This window comes from Strix uralensis, chromosome 4 (assembly GCF_047716275.1).
Source record: "Strix uralensis isolate ZFMK-TIS-50842 chromosome 4, bStrUra1, whole genome shotgun sequence".
NCBI classification, from domain to species: Eukaryota; Metazoa; Chordata; class Aves; order Strigiformes; family Strigidae; genus Strix; species Strix uralensis.
In genome coordinates, this window is record NC_133975.1 from 117224660 (window position 1) to 117241293 (window position 16634).

The 16634-nt window shown below is 40.7% G+C and overlaps 1 protein-coding gene across 1 annotated transcript in view; it reads left to right on the forward strand.

Annotated features, from left to right (window-relative positions):
- The window catches only part of C4H14orf132 (chromosome 4 C14orf132 homolog), a 42380-nt gene that overhangs the window by 16994 nt on the left and 8752 nt on the right, over window positions 1–16634 (forward strand). The gene's annotated exons all lie outside the window — the stretch shown is intronic.

Consider the following 16634-nt stretch of genomic DNA (forward strand, 5'->3'; position numbering starts at 1 on the left):
TTCATTAAAAGTACATCTAGTCTTGCTGCTAGCTTCTTTGCCTTCATAGCTTTTTCACTTGACAGAACAAGATGGCCAGCAGATGTAAAAAGGGTATCACCTGGAAGAAACTTTCTTAAATGTGCCTTTTATACTTACTCATTTCTGAGCTCTGAAGACTAATGCCTTGGTGTTGCCCAAGCCAAACATATACATTTTTACAATGATACAGTGCAGCATCATGAAGGTCATAGATCTCCTGCTTTGACATGAGAAGTATCCTTCCCTTATCTTATTCAGCACTTTGTGTAAAAATGTTTGATTTTTCACTGGGAGGTATTGTTAATAGCAACTGAAGCATTTAGCTTAGTAACATCATGTCTCTTAATCACAAAAGATCACAGTAACCTTTTGAGAAAGTAGAGTACATCAATATCCCTATAATTCACTCCACCAATGTCAAACTTCTCATATGCAAAATATCTCATTTGCATTTCTGCAAAGGAAAGAAACATGTCATCATCTAAATTACAGGCTTTAATGAAAATAATATGGATCAGATAATATTTTAAGGCTGTCAGCTCATACTTGGTTCATCTTGCTCTGTTTGTAGATGCCCAAGTACAGTTGGCAGATGCTGATGCTGCATTTTCTTGCTTTTTCTACTGTCATAACTAGGGAACAACAGGGATCTGCTACGCATTTTTCAGCCCCAGAATGCCAAGCAGCCTTTAACCAAAATCACTCATGGTCTAAGTAATTGAGATGGATCAAAGGCAGGAGAATGGGTATTGACTAGAGGAATTGGAGAAATAAGAGGGGAAATAGAGTCGGATGAAAAAAAATGAGGGAAAATAGAAGTCTAATGGGAGCAGAGGAGAGATGAGAGTGAGATGGGAGAAATGATATAATATGAAATGTGGCTGAAGTGCGGATCATAGAATCACAGAATATCTCAAGCTGGAAGGGACCCATCAGGATCATCAAGTCCAACTCCCTGCTCCTTGCAGGACTACCTAAAACTAAACCATATGACTAAGAGTCTTGTCCAGATGTTCCTTGAACTCTGACAGGCTTGGTGCCATGACCACTTCCCTGGGGAGCCTGTTCCAGTGACTGACCACTCTCTCAATGAAGAACCTTTTCCTAATGTCCAATCTGAACTTCCCCTGATGCAGCTTCACTCCATTTCCTCATGTCCTCTTGCTGATCACCAGACAGAGGAGATCAGCACCCTGCAAGAAGGTGTAGACTGTGATGAGGGCACTGCTCAGCCTTTTTCAAGCTGGACAAACCAAGTGACCTCAGACACCCCTTGTAAGTCTTGCCCTCGAGACCATTCACCATCTTGGTCATCCTCCTCTGGACATACTCTAATAGTTTGATGTCGCTCTTATATTGAGGCACCCAAAACTGCACACAGTCTTTGCTTTGGTTCCTCAGTTTGACTTTTTTCAGCACACCCAACCTGAATAACTTGGGAGATATTAGCTATGTCTGCTGGTCTTCACTGCTTGATCACTGTTTGCTCTGGCACAAGTCTTTTGGGAAATGGCCGTTTTCTTTTTCCTTTAGCTTAACCCCAAGAGAAGACAATGGTGCAAAGAACTGACATGAGGCAATTACCTTTTGTAATAAAGACCTTTCCTCTGCTCTAGCCCATACATGGTGTTTTCTGAAGAGAAGAATGAGCATGCCCGTGTATTTTAGCCTCTTGGTGAAAAGTGTTCAACATCAGCCTTTGGCTGATCTGAAGAAAAAAATCTATAGGAGTTATTCGTCTAACAGAAGTAGGAGAACAGCTTGCTAGGTTCTGAGTTTGTTCAGTGTTGTGAAGCCACCAGCTTATTAGGACTGGTGAAACAAGCTATAGACAAGAATGATTAAAAATTAACATGAGGCTATCAGTAGTCCATTACGGATCAGGGCAGCTTTGGAGTTAGAGGTGAGCTGAACACTGGTAATCCTTCAGAGATTCATCAGCTGGTCTTGTGGTGGACACTGAACAAGTGCAGAAAACCCTGAAGAGCTTACAATCAAAGTAGACAAGATAAGTCAAGAAGGAACTTAACATATGAATCAGAGGAAAGGATTGGTCCATAAAGAAAATTAGTTCCACTTCACCTTTTTTTCCTGCTTCATTGTGCAAATAATCAGATTTGTAACACAGATCTTGTTGTGACACAAATCCTGACTGGCTGGTTCTGCTGCTGTTCTCCACATGTGAGTAGATTCTTGCTCAGAGCCCATCTTGTTTGGAGCCTTCATAGGCCAAGATCAATTAGCAGCCGGAGCTTGGTTCCAAGTAATGGATAAGGATTTTCTTGACGCAAGATGTACTCTCACTGAAAGGTGCCAGTTCATTCTGAAGGCTGACATGGCCCAATGATATTTCCTTGATAATGAGTCATGCACTCCAATGCGTTCTAGAAATTATTTTTCTCTTTTTTTTTTTTTTTCCTTTTTCTCCATCAGGTCAGCAAGACTTAGATGAATTGCTAATGTTCCTTCTTTTTTTGTCTTACAGTACAACTGTAAGAATCTTGAAACAGAAGGGATGGGTATTGGTCAGGTTTTCAGGGAGTGTGGGTATCTATGGACAAGGTGTACTGGTGGTATTTTCAAAGCAGAGCCTCAGCTTTTCTGCAGCTGCTCAAAGAGCAAGCACTTTCCTTTTGGGGAAACACAAGTGGTGCCTGCACAGCAGGATTGTAGAGGGAAGTGGGTCCTAATGGAAGGACAAAAGCAGAAGCTTACTCTTCTGCTACAATTTGGGCAGACTAATGAACAACCGTTCTGTCTCTGGGGCTGGCGTGCAAAATCCAGGCTCTGCTTTCACCTTCGAGATGGTGGCACTGGTTTTGTCATATCAATGCTGGGGATAATTTAGTGTCTTGTGGGAAGAAAAATGCTGCAGTGGGTAGAGCTGCAATACACAGAAGGGATTCCTACTTGGTGTTTGAAGAACATGTTTAACATCGGTAGTGACCCTCATGTGTATGTGGGAATTGGTGTGTTTGTTAGTCCCTCTTCTCACACTGAGGCTCTGCCCACCCCCAGAATTGAAGGAGAGACACAGAAGGTTTTGCTTATGTTTTTTCTTCCCTCTCTATTTAACCTGCAATAGCAAGAAGCTGCTCCTGATAAAATTGGATGAATTGAGGTTCATGACAGTAGTGCTGCATAACTCCAGACTTGTGCTCCATTTTGATGTGTCCTCATCTGAGCTGGGAAGACCTGAGCTTGAGAAACATGACCTTGGAGTACAGATGAGTGTATTCATTTCCCATCTCGTTTTTTGTAGATCTTGCAACAGAAAGTTGAAGTTGACCAAGGCACACTGTAAAATCTTATGAGGCTCATACCTGAAGTAATTAGAAAGCCTCTCTTAAATTTCTTGGGAGGGGGTTTACTCTGGGCCAGTGTGAAGTACACAAGACATATATGACTTCCTAACAGATTGCCTTCCCCTGCACATATTTGTGATGTACCTCTTCCTTCTGACCCCCTGACTGTCTGTGTCTGTCTTCTTGTACCACTACCTCCTGTTATCCTTTCAGCAGTATGTGATGATTCAGAAACCCAGACTAGATATTGAAGAGGAGGAGAACACTGTGGCTTCCCAAGCCACGGTCAGGAGGGCCATTGCTTTTATATGCAGAGGCTGTAACAGGCACAAGCATAGTCTGACAATCCTTTTCCTGAAACAGTGTGGCACAGTCTTCTTCTCTTATTTCTATCACAGTATCTGAATATCCCTGTTGGACAAAGCAGGGTGTTGGAGTTGGTGAATATTCTTTAGTTGTGTCTTGTCAGTTTTGCCTGCAAGTGTATAAACCCTGCAGCCCTCTGGAATCAGTGACATGATTGTGTATGACAGTCATTAGTGGGTGAAACAGAAATCTGTCTGCGAGCATCTGTTTTGAGGGAGCCAAATATAATTAAAGTTTAACCATGCTGCATTTGCTCTTTTATTTACTGGGACCCAGTCCTTCTTCTTAGTGATTGCAGTCACATTTCTTGTGGTCGTTCTGAGGAGTTTGACTTGCTCCCTTTTGTTGTTGTATGTGTGTTTCATCTAAGTGTGTTTTGTATCACTGGTGGGGTCAAACAGGTTTGTTCAGAGGTTCGCTTCAGGATAATGAAACTCTACCTTGTTGAATGTCTTCAAGATTTTCCCAAGGGGAATCCTTTCTGGTTTCAGGTTGTTCTGAATGGACAGACTCCACACTGCTGTGTTTCCTAACATAGGTCAGGTGAAAAAATGACAGGCATGATTTTTTGCTTATAATTCTCCCAAACTGATACTATATTATTGCAGTAAATCTCAATATAAAAACTAATGCTGAGAGGAGAACTGGTTTCAGTGAATCCACTGCTTCGATTTTCGCATGCATATAATAGACATGGATATGCCATGCACAGGTAGAGGATATCTGACAGCAGCTGGTTGCTTACACTATAGTAGCTCTTGGTATAAAGAGCCACTGATAATTCTAATTACTAGTTATACTAGTTATAGTTGTAAATAATTACACTGTAGTCAAAGCACCTAGGCAAGACTGGGACCTCACTGTGGCAGGCTTTGTGTAAACTAAAACTAAGTGAAACTGCAGTAGAGCTCAACCATTCTGCAAAAAAACCCCCTGAACTTTTATGAAGAAGTAAGAAAAAAAAAAAGAAATTAAAGAAGAACAAGAAGCACAGAGGAATGTAAGTTTCTGAAGGTACTAACTCGGACAATAGAAAGGATAAGAGTTTATTGATGATCACCAGCTGCTTGCCCGTGGTGCCTGGTATGTCTCAAACTATTCTCCAGTTGGGTGGCTGTCTATGGTCACTAGTGTTTCTGCTTTGAAGCCAGTAGAGATTATCCACTGGTTTATACAAGCTCTCTAGATTGCACTGCATGTGGTTTGGAATTGGCCTAAAACCACATAGTATTAAACTCTTAAACTTGGTTTGTTTGTTTCACTTTTAAGTTGTATTCCTACCAGCAATCTGGAAATAAAAGGTTAAAGAGAGATTTGCGTGTTTCTCACACAAGCCAAGCCTGGAAGATTTTAAAAAATATTTTATAATTTCCCACTTCTCTAGGTTACTTGTTCCTGCACTGAGCTGGAGCTTATTTTTATGTGTGAATCTCGAAGCTGGGCAGTCATCTTGCATTGATGTACTGCATTTTATCGGTTATATTTTCATGATGCTGTTTGAGCAACAGGGTGGATTAAATGTGGTTTTATTCCGTAATTAATTCTATGTACTTGCCAATAAAGAAATAATGTCTTTCTTTAACTTAGAGGAACTTCAAGTAATCCTAAACCACAGATGAAAGGAATTATGTTCTCCTTTAAGGATGTAATGAAGAGATCGATTTTGTATAGTTTCCCCAGTCAGGGAGTGTATTATGATATTATGGCACGGTTTCCAATTTATTTTCAAGGGAGAACTGGATCAGGTATTGCATGTGCTAGGAGAAAAGCACTCAGAGCAGCATCCATTCTTTTATGGAGTGCAAAGATCTTACTCTGGCCTTGGAGAAACTTTTCATAAAAGGTTGTCTTGAGTTCAAACCTACCAACAAATATGTAGGAAACATTGTTTTACTTGGAATGTTTTAAAGTTTCTAACTTGATCTCATTTTAACTTGGATGAACATGGTCATCTTTTTATTATGGTCATCTATTTGTTATCTGATGTTGCTTTTTTCTCTTTGATGATGCTTTCAGTGTACAATCATTCATATTACAAAAGTACTCATGATTTGCGGGCACTTTCAAAATGGCAAAATGCAGAATTGCTTTAAAGAAATGGTAATTTCTTTTGAAAAATCCTTCCCTTTTTCTCTTCTTTTCCTTGGTTTACTAGTGTATTGATTTGGTTACATTTAAGATGGGTCTGTGTAGATAATTTTAGATGTATGTGTGTCTGTCTCTTTTTTATTGCAACTCTAAAGCCTTAAATGTAATGATGAGAGTAGGAAATAAGTTTCTACCAGCACCTAACAAGGTATAAACTTGCAAATGAGCACTGCATGCACTCCCTCAAGATTAAGTACTTACATTCCCTTATATTGCAAATGGAGAGCAATAGGTGTCTTACCAAAGGAGATCTTGATGTCCAGTTTAAATTCCTAAATTTGCCTCCTTTAGACTAGATGGTGAGTTTGAGAATGTCTTTAAGGAGACTGCCTCTGAGGGTGCAAACAGAGGGCACCTCTCTGTGTGGTTTTTTGCTGATGGCTTTAATTGTTTCTTGGGGCATCTGTTGCAATCATTTTTCTTTGTGACTTTTCTTCCTGAGCTCTCAGTACCTCATTGTGTTACCGATTTATTCATGCAAGACACAGAATGGTGGTGTGGGATGCATAAGTCTCTTGGAGATATTTTTGAAATTAAGATCTTCAATCCAGCATTTCAAAATATAGGTGATTAAAGATGAGAGGGATGCTTGCATTTTCACAAGTACTAGATATTTGCACTGTTGTTACTGAAAGACTCCCATGCTGCTTATTAATATTCCTGTGTTGGATTTTTGACGAGTGATGCTCAGCTTGAAAAAGGCTGGAGCTGCAATTCTGAAGACTTCAGTGTGGCTGGGGTAAGTCCTTCTATGGGTAGATGGATAGCTGTCAGGCCGCTGGGGTGAGAGAGAGCCCTCTTTCTCCCCAGGAAGCTGTTACATATTCATGTCTTTAATTACCCTGTTCAGCCCCACCAACTGCAAGAGTTCAAAGCACAAATATTGAATTACAAATAGAAGTACAGTAAATTATACATTGATTTGTGCCTATCCTGTGCATATGTCAGCCACTAAGGAATGCTGTTTTGCCTACACACATGCAGACACGCTTCTCTAGAAAGAAAGAATCAATGTATAATTTATTATATTTTTCTGTAATGTCTGAACTGTTTGAACAGTCTTAAACATAAGCACACAAACACAGATGGCTTGAATGTTCTGTTTTTGTTTGGCATGATAAAGATGTCATCAGCTGCTGTCTAGTTCAGCCACACTTAATCATCCCTTGATGGTCTTAGTACATGAGCAAAACCTAGGTTGTGGGAATCTGGGTTTGTGAGAACATATGGGATATTTGGCTCTGATGATGGCTGTTCTCACACTTTGATGAAGGTTTCTGCCCCACTAAAAGAGCCAGTGAAATGTCCTGTATGGGTGCTCTTCTTTTACTTCAAAGCAAAGTGATCCAGACTTATTTTAAGCCATTTGTGAAATGTGTTCACATTATGCCTGACTTTGCACCAAAGTGGATGAGAAACACATGTTACTTCTCTTCCTCGGGCTCTGCTGTAGGAACAATAAATCCTAGAAGATGGTTGAAATAGTTGCGTGGTGGCACTGAGTTCTTAAGCACTCAAGATTTACACGTGATCAAGCTTTTAGTCTCTTCATGATATTCAACAAAGAGTTATGTTGGAAGAAACTTTTCATAGCACGATGAATACTACTCTTCAAATACTATAAATTAGGAAATTGTCAACATTTTTTCACTTTCTAATTTTTATTCTCTTGTGTATTGTGTGATTAGCTCACTCATGAGAAAAATGCAGGAGAATAGGATTAATTTTAAAGCAAATTATGTATTTTCTTCTTCAGGTATAAAACACTACTGAAGCATTACAGAGTAAGTTGAGGGGTATGTGCAGTCTATAGGTTGTTCGAGCCGTATGTTGAGCCTGATATGCCTGGGGGGATCAAGACTTATGGCAACCTGCCAGATATTGGTATTCTGTCAAGTGAAGTGCACGCAGTAGGGGTAACATTTGGCAGTCCTCCTTTCTTCCTAGAAGCTGCTGTGTATGCTTTACTTGACCTTCATGCCAGCCGCTACCCTTAAGATCTTCAGACATGAAGAAGGCTAACACCGTGTCAGCTTTTTCTCCTTTTTTTGTGCATCTTAACTGGAATACATTGTTTTTGTTGACTCTCAGGCATGTTTTGTGTCTTGAACTAGGTGCTAAGTAAGCAAGCAAAAATGTTTACAAAAATAGTCTTAAATAAGACATGATATGCCTCAAATATTCTGTCAGCATACCTCAGCCCTCCCCCCTATTTTGTTTGTGAAAAGGTAATGCAACATGAGAATGAAAGGGAAAGAAAAAAAAAATAGGAAAAAAAATGTTGGCTGAAAACGATGTATAGCCAAAATAAAATTGCATACATCGTTACCAGTTTTCTCTCTCAGTTCTTTCAGGGAATCTAATAGCCTATATAAACTTAAGGAAAATAATCATTATGGAAAGTGTTGAGACTATTAAATTGTTTTAATTTCCCTTCTGAGGCTTTCTGCTGGATTCCTTCAAGTATTTTCTGGGGGAGAATTAATCTCTGGAAGTCATCATAGAATAAGTTTTTCCCAGTGGGTTTGCCTTATGATGGGGGCACTGACCTAATTCTTGTGTTATCATATTTGAAGCTAGATTCCAGGTGGCTATCTCAAAGGTGCTGAAAATGAGGCATTTATATCGTATCATTAAGTACAGCAGAGCTGCAATGGTAGTGATTGCTTCCCTTAATAGGCAGATTTATCCCAACTTGTCTTTGTAGTACATCCATCACTGTGTAAAATACATCAGATGTATAGTTTGAAAGCTTTTGAGTCTGCATGGAATAGTAAGTAATTTCTCTGATGAAATAGAGCTAAGCTATATTATGACTGTTAGTATGGTTTAGTTAAAGCTCAGCCACTTAATTTTTCATGGGCTGTGTAGCAGGGATTGGAGATAGCATGCAAGATTTTTTGATTGCTACTGGGTTTTTGTTTGAACAGTGGTCAGCATAGCATATGCAATATAGAGGAATTTGTATGTAATTATTTTTACTCTAGAGGAATAAGATGATGTCCAGAATGTCACATCCTTTTAGGTCTAGCCCCTAACACCTGCCCGTTGAAATTCTTTTAGTGTTCATGAGAGGCATCCTGATTACTGAGTACTGAAGGATTTACAAAATCACTGCTTTTGCCCATGCCTGAAGTCTAGTGCTTTAAACAATTTTTCATCTGGAACTAGTTTTAGTTTTGAAATTGTGTTGTTGCTTCCATTACTATGAATGGCTGCCAATTCCCATCCTTTCGCCCTGGGAATAGCCTAAGCATGTTGTCAGGCTAAGGGAGAGGGAGCAGAAGGGAATCAAAAGAATATGGTCAGCCCCTTTCTCTGCTACCAAGATACCTTGGCCACAACAGTAGATTGATAATGCGACATTGACATTTTGTCAGAGATTAACATGGCTGCAAAGATCATGGTGGAAGAAGGGCTTGTGCAGCCCTTTTTCACTTTGAGAAATGGGATTAGGCTTCTTTCACTTTTTTCCTGTACACCCACTCTTGAGCTCTGCTCTATAGTTTTCCGCTTACACCTCATCATTTGACTTTTTCATTTATGGTGGGAATGCATTTTCCTCTTGCAGATATGAAGGGCCATTACAACCAGCTTGTGTTACTCTTCTTTTCCTCTTTATCCTCTGGCACATGGAGAGCCACTAACTCTCTGCTTAAGAACCAAAACTTCCACTGATACCATGTAGCTGTGTTCTTGCTTCCAGCCAGTGATAGCACCTTGTGTGTTTAAAGCAAAGCTGTCCTTTGGGACCTTGAAACATTATGCCCCAGGCAGTGTTCCTTTCTCTTACCCCAGATTGTTCTTTTGGTTTCCTTTTGGGGTATTTTGTGGGTTTTTTTGGTTTTGTTTTTTTTTTGTAATAGAGGAACTTGACACCTGAAGGGAATTGCCAGCCTGGATCAGAGCAGGAGACCATGTAAGTCCAGTTAAATCCATTAGTTTGGCTTTGAAGTTACCAATGTCACATATATCAGAAGGCTGTGCAAGAAACCCTTCAATAGGTGGGATAATCAGCACCTCTTTCTTCTCACATATGATTAAAGAGTTTAAACTCAGAAGCTTGGTGTTTGAAGCCCTTCCAGAGTTATGTTCAATATTGAACTGATACAGCTCTGCAGGTTGCTCTTATCTCTAAAGGAATTCCTGTTCTGAGTTTTCCAGTATGACTACACATGGTGTGAAAAGGTCCTCTGTTTTGCCAGTTTAGGAAATAGTAAACAGTTTGAATAACTCATAATAACACTGATGGTTAGTTTTATAGCCTTCTACTGAGTTTTTCCATGTTGATAAATACTCACCTTTCCAGTTCCCTTTATTTTTATTTTTATATATTTGTGCTCCTGGAAGCACAAAAGTTATAACTGTGTGTAAATGAAACCCAGGCACCTTCTACTTCCCCAACATGGTGTCCACAATAGGATGCTAGCCTCAGCTGTATCAGTTATGTGGAAAGTCACCTAGTGCTGCTGCTTGAGTGGTTGTTCCTGGCACATCCAGATAGTTTAAAGCATGTCTGCTTGATTGCCCTGCACGCTTCTGTGGTATTCACCACCCCCTCCAATTTAGACTATACAGATTCACAATTTAAATTATATGTGACTTAGCTTGCAGCTTCTTCATACAGGTTGTTTGCATTTCTGTTGAACACTGACAAAGCTTTTTCTTTTCCTTGATGCAGCATTGCTGACATTGGCTGGAAAGTGAGGAGGAATTCTTGGGACCAGGGATAGGATGAGAAACTTCTTTGTTTCCATTTGAGACTTGTCAGCAATAAAAAGGCTTTTGTTTGTTGTCAGTCTTCTATACTCGGAAGATTAAATCCAACAGTAGTTGGTTGAGAATAATAGTTTAAAAGCAGTAGGGTTCTTTGAAATAATAAAAGCTATTTCAAGGAGGCGCTAGGCAGATGTAAATTGTGGGAATGGAATCACAGCATGTTTATCATTAGGGTATCTTGGATGCTACCAGTGCAGAAATATGAGAGTGAAAAAATCAGGGTGAAAACACTTACATTCATGACAGTTATTTTCACTGTTTCTTGCAGCTGATTCAGCAGAATCACTTTCCACAGAGAGGTGCTCCAGCCTGCACAAGGCATGTGCTCATATAAGGCACTTGAGGGGTAGCTGTGCCTAGGGACAAAGATCTAGTTGAGCTCAGTTTCCCATGGGAATACCTTAGTTAAGGGAAACTGGTTTCTACAGCCAAGAACAAATTCAGAATTGAGTGTCTGCTGCAGCACCTTGCAACATCTTTGGATGCTCCTTCCTGAATATCTAGACACCTGTTGATCAAGGCAACTCTTAGCATGGTTCAACAGCAAGGCTGAAACTCTAACCTCAGGCATCTGAGATACTGCTGATAAGGAATAACTTTGAACAGAGATCTCATCTAAAAGGACAAAGATATTATATCTAGCCTAGCATAAATCGGGAAAGCAGTGGAGAAAGTAATACGCAAGTCCTAGGAATATCATGAATTGGAAGAAAAGCAGATTGACAGAATTCATAGAATAGAGAAGTTTTAACAAGATTAAAAATAACAGGTGAAATCCTGATGCTTCCAAGTTAGAGTGAAAATTTTCCATTGCCACTGGTAGGGTGAGCATTTTGACAACTGCTTATTTTGAAAATAAGCAGCTGTTTCTCCTAAGCTTGTCAACCTGAGACTGTGATTTCAGGGTGAAGCAGGGATCTGAATTAAAATGAGAATTTGAAGTTAACTGCGTAAAACATTTGCATGTATCCTCCCTCTTCAGAATTAGACCTATTTAATTAAATCAAAGAGGATTGCCTTAGGTGCCCTTTAATTTTGGCTCTGTGGGGGTTTAATGCATTTAAACTAATCCACTTGCAGCGAACATGGAATAACTGTCCTGATTGTCACTATGTACCCAGCCTTCGCATTGTAAGTAGTAGGGTGGTATTCTGTCAAATGGTGGACAGAACTTGGTTCTCTAGATATTACCAGTAATTAAATAGTAGCCAGGACATCTGCATTTACATAATAGTGCATGCTTTAGATGAGGAGACTATATATATGTATGTTTCAGTGAGACACAAGAGAATTCCACTCACAATGATTACAAAGATGCTGTGAGGCTACGCAGGGTGGAAATCAGGAGGTCTAAAGCCCAGCTAGAAATTAATCTGGCTTCAGCAGTCAAGGATAACAAGAAATGTTTCTATGTCAACAGCAAAAGAAAGACCAGGGAGAGCCTCCATCCCCTGCTAGACGCAGGAGGAAACATGGTAACAAGTGATGAGGAAAAGGCTGCGGTGCTTAATGCCTTCTTTGCCTCAGTCTTTAATAGCAAGACTAGTTGTACTGAGGGAATCCAGCCTCCTCAGCCAGAAGACAGAGACTGGGAGAACAACCTCCCTGCATTCCAGGAGGAGATAGTCAGTGACCTACTGCATCACATAGACACACACAAGTCTATGGGACCGGATGGGATACACCCGAGGGTGCTGAAGGAGCTGGCTGGGGTGCTCGCCAAGCCGCTTTCCATCATTTACCAGCAGTCCTGGCTGACCGGGGAGGTCCCGACAGATTGGAAATTGGCCAATGTGACGCCCATATATAAGAGGGGTCGGAAGGATGATCCAGGAAACTACAGGCCTGTCAGCTTGACTTCGGTGCCCGGGAAGCTGATGGAGCAGCTCATCCTGAGTACCATCACACAACACGTGCGGGACAACCAGATGATCAGGCCCAGTCAGCATGGGTTTATGAAAGGCAGGTCCTGCTTGACAAACCTGATCTCCTTCTATGACAGGGTGACCTGCTTATTGGGTGAGGGAAAGGCTGTGGATGTTGTCTACCTTGACTTTAGTAAGGCCTTTGACACCATTTCCCACAGCATTCTCCTGGCAAAACTGGCTGCTCATGGCTTGGATGGGCACACATTTCAGTGGGTAAAAAAACTGGTTGAATGGCCGGGCCCAAAGAGTTGTGGTGAATGGAGTTAAATCCGGTTGGCGGCCGGTCACAGAATCACAGAATCGTCTAGGTTGGAAAAGACCCTGAAGATCATCTAGCTGACTCTGAAAAAATGACAGACACCTGATTCTGAAAGGAATGGAGCAATGTTATTGCTAAGTCATGGATTTTATGTGATGCTGCTTAAGAAAGAGATCATTTTTAGAGTCTCAGTGACTGGTACCTGACATGTTGTTTTTCTTTCATGTGAATCATTTTGGTTATAGAATAGGATTTTTCTGCTAACAGGAAAGTGTATCACTTAACAACAGTTCAAGAGCCTTGTTCTCCTTCTCGTGACCCTAAAGCGTCCTCTTCGATGTCAGTAGGAGGTATTCAGCGCAGTGGGTGTTCTCATTACCACTTGACATCTTGCTGTTTGCTTTTCTGCCTGTTGATATTTAATGATTTGAATTTGTTCTTCGCCAGTCCCAGAAGCCATTTAGCAAGTGACGTACTATTTTAGTGCTACTTAACAATATCGACATAGTCACTAGGAAAAGAGTTTAATTTCCAAACAGTTCTACAGCATTCCCCCCCTCCATCTGCTCCTGCCATGTTCCTCACTGTTGCATTTCCCAGTTAACCCTTTGCTCTGGCCTCTTTGCCTGGCACTCCTGGGGAAGGTGGCACAGGCTCTGCACAGCTTTGCCTGAACTATAAAAACTCTCTGAGGCTAAAAGAGACTGCAGGTCGCTGTAATGGCAGTGACATGAGTGAAGTTTTTGGCAGATGTAAATTGGTGTATATTTGCTTTGTAGAGTCACAGACAAATAGAGCAAGCACAGAATGCACTGAAGGGTTTCTATCCTTAGCCTACTGTTTATCACAGGCACTTCACAACTCCCATTAGTGTTGGGTCTGGATGTCTCACAGCCTTTAATGTAATAAATAAGACTGCAGAGGGAAGATACTGTACCTTTTGGGAGAACAAAGATATCAAGACTGAGGATGAGACTTATCTCACTGAAGTTAATCTACCAAAAAGATAGATTACCAGTTGATATTAATCATCTATGCTTCCCTCTCTCCAGTGGAGAGACAGGCATATCTCCCAGGGATGATTTATGTGGCCCTAATCACTGGGCAACCCTGACTGTTAAGAGGCAGTAAGAGGCCAAAATGAGAAGGATGCTCAGCTTTAGATGAGCTCGGGTGGAGACTGCACAAGTTCATGGTAGCAAAATTCTTTGGGCATTATTAAACCCATAGCAATAGCATTTGTCTTGCTGAAAACAGTTGGAGGCTGTGAGTTGTTAAGGGGTAGTACCTGACATGCTTGTCCAGTTGTGCTCTTACTCTTTCTTCAGCATCTATGGCCACTGCTGGAGCTAACACACAAGGGAGATGGAGTTTCTGTCTGACAACATATGGCCATTCCCGGGCTCTTATGTGAAGCCATTTTAGCAGTGAGAAGAGGGGGGAATATGCATTTAGTAAGAGATGATTTCTGCAAACAGGAAATTGGCAGTAAGGTTTATTTCCAGATCTGTGGTGAAGTGCTACTGACCTACAAACAGAAAAACTGGAAGTCAGTTTTACAGAAAGAGCCTGTGCCAGGTGCTGAACGTCAGTGCTTTGTCTCAGGTCACTGCAAGCCTTTCGGAGATTCAGATGAGCTGTTTTACCACGTATTCCCCTCAGATGGTGCAAACAGCTTGTGTGAGCCTTAGACAGTACAAGGAGATTCAGATCTGACATCATTTGCAGTGTGGTGTGTAGCTGTGCTGCTACAATGAATACTCCCTGCCTCTGTGACAGCACTAGGTGGACTAACGGGGTGGCAGCTTGTCACTTCAAATAACTTACTGAGGGCACAGAATGTGTGGCCCAAAACCCAGGTATCACTCAGCAGAACAGGGCTCATAACCTCCCACTGTCTTGGGCATGTGCACATATGTGTACCTCTGTATTTTGGATGGTTGTTCCAGCTGAAAGATTTGCAGAATTGGTGATACTAAATGCTGATACCCTTAAAATGGTTTGCTAAGGATGCAAGCACCTCAGATTAAACATTTTGCTGTCAATATGGTAAATGTATGCCTGTCATTTGCTGCGAAGATCTTTAATTAGTGTCTCCGTAGCTGTTAAATGGCAGCATCACTACATAAGTACACTTAGTTTGAAGTCAGAATTGCCTTTTATGGCACTCTCTACATAGAAAGAAATCCTGATTTAACCAAGCAATGTTTTCCTTATCAAATCCCAAGACATAAAAAAGGCTGGTGTGGAACTGGATTCAAAACATCAAGCTGGGCTGCTTGTGAAATGGAAGCTTTTGCTCTCTTTAACGCAGCCTGTGTTGAAATGGCAGCAAAACTGTTTGATGCAGGGACAAAGGATCAAACTTGACTTTTGCAATTTCCTGTTTGGTTTCTTGCTAACTGCTTTTGTCTAATCATATTTGATCTCAAAGATAATTTTATTTAATGTGTATTAGGTAGTATGATATACTTACTGTGGTCTTACATCATTCTCTGTTTCGTTTTGAATGTGACATGGTATTTTCTAGTACAGATGAAATTTGTTCAGCAGTCAGCTTTGAAAGAGAGTCTGTCTTTTATAGGTCTGTAAAATGTTATGGATAGCAAGCTAAAAAAGTTAGTTTATTCTCAAGTTTCTCAAATTCTTTGCTCTAATTTTTAAATTACAGCCACCACTGTGGAGGGGAGGGGTGGTTTGTCCTCAAATTCTGTCCTGTTTAGCAGCCTCCATAGCACAGCTGCACACAGCCAGGCGGGTGTAGTTCGGTGCCAAAGGGAGAGGTTAGTGGGAGAGTCAAAATGGGATGCGGGAGTTGAAGAACAGAGTGTTAGAAGAGATTGATTTTTCAGCCCAGTGAGTACTGGGCACGGTAATTTAGGGCTGATAGTATAGCAGCCTTCTGTGATGTGTCTGAACGAAAACAAGGCTGGTTCCTCTCTTATTCATAGGCCATGGTGGCTTCAACAGTACTATTGAAGTTATAACAGTATGACTACTAGTATAACATCAGGAAGGATTTTTATTGTGTTACAGAGCCAGAGGGTTTCAGCTGTAGAAGAAATCCCTATTGAGAAAGGTGAAGAATAATAATGCCAAAACCCCAAAAGCACTTACAAGTAGCGTGTAAAAACAGGAGATTGTAATTGCGTCTAAAAGTTGGAAGGTGACAGCAGCAGCATGGAAACCATTGTGGGGAAGGAAAAGTTGGTTGGTGTTGCAGCATTTCTTTAAAGAGAACATTCCCAGACTTTTTTCAGCTTTTCTTGAAGTACTAGAGTTCTACCAGATCTGAAGGGGGAGTGTAGGGAGCATGCACTGACGTCTAAGTTTTACTCATTGCTCAAGATCAGACCAGTCATCAACACAATGATGGAATTTTTCCCTTCTGGTCAGGCTGGCAGAGAGATTTGGACATATAGCTTTGGGTTGTTTTTTTTCCCCAGTAAAGCTATGGGTTTGGTCTACCTGCTTACTATAGTCTTCTGGGACTTTTAGTTACTGTGTAATTATCTGATGGTATGTGAGTGCTTTGTGGATAGCTGTATCTCTTATTTCTAAATGCATATAAGTACTTAGGTTGACTTGGAGTCTGCATGTTAGATCTTATGTATATTCCATGTAATAAACACAGGTTTTCCACAATAATATTGATTCTAACAGAAATGGAAGAAATACTGTAAAGTGTGTGCCTGTGGTATTCCTAACAGGTTAGCACCACATACCTGAAATCTGAGTAATTTTGCAGGTTTGCTAGAGGTTAGTCTTTAGTAATGACTGAGACAAAGCAAATACAAATATTGGCCTTCAATCTAATTTTGCCATATC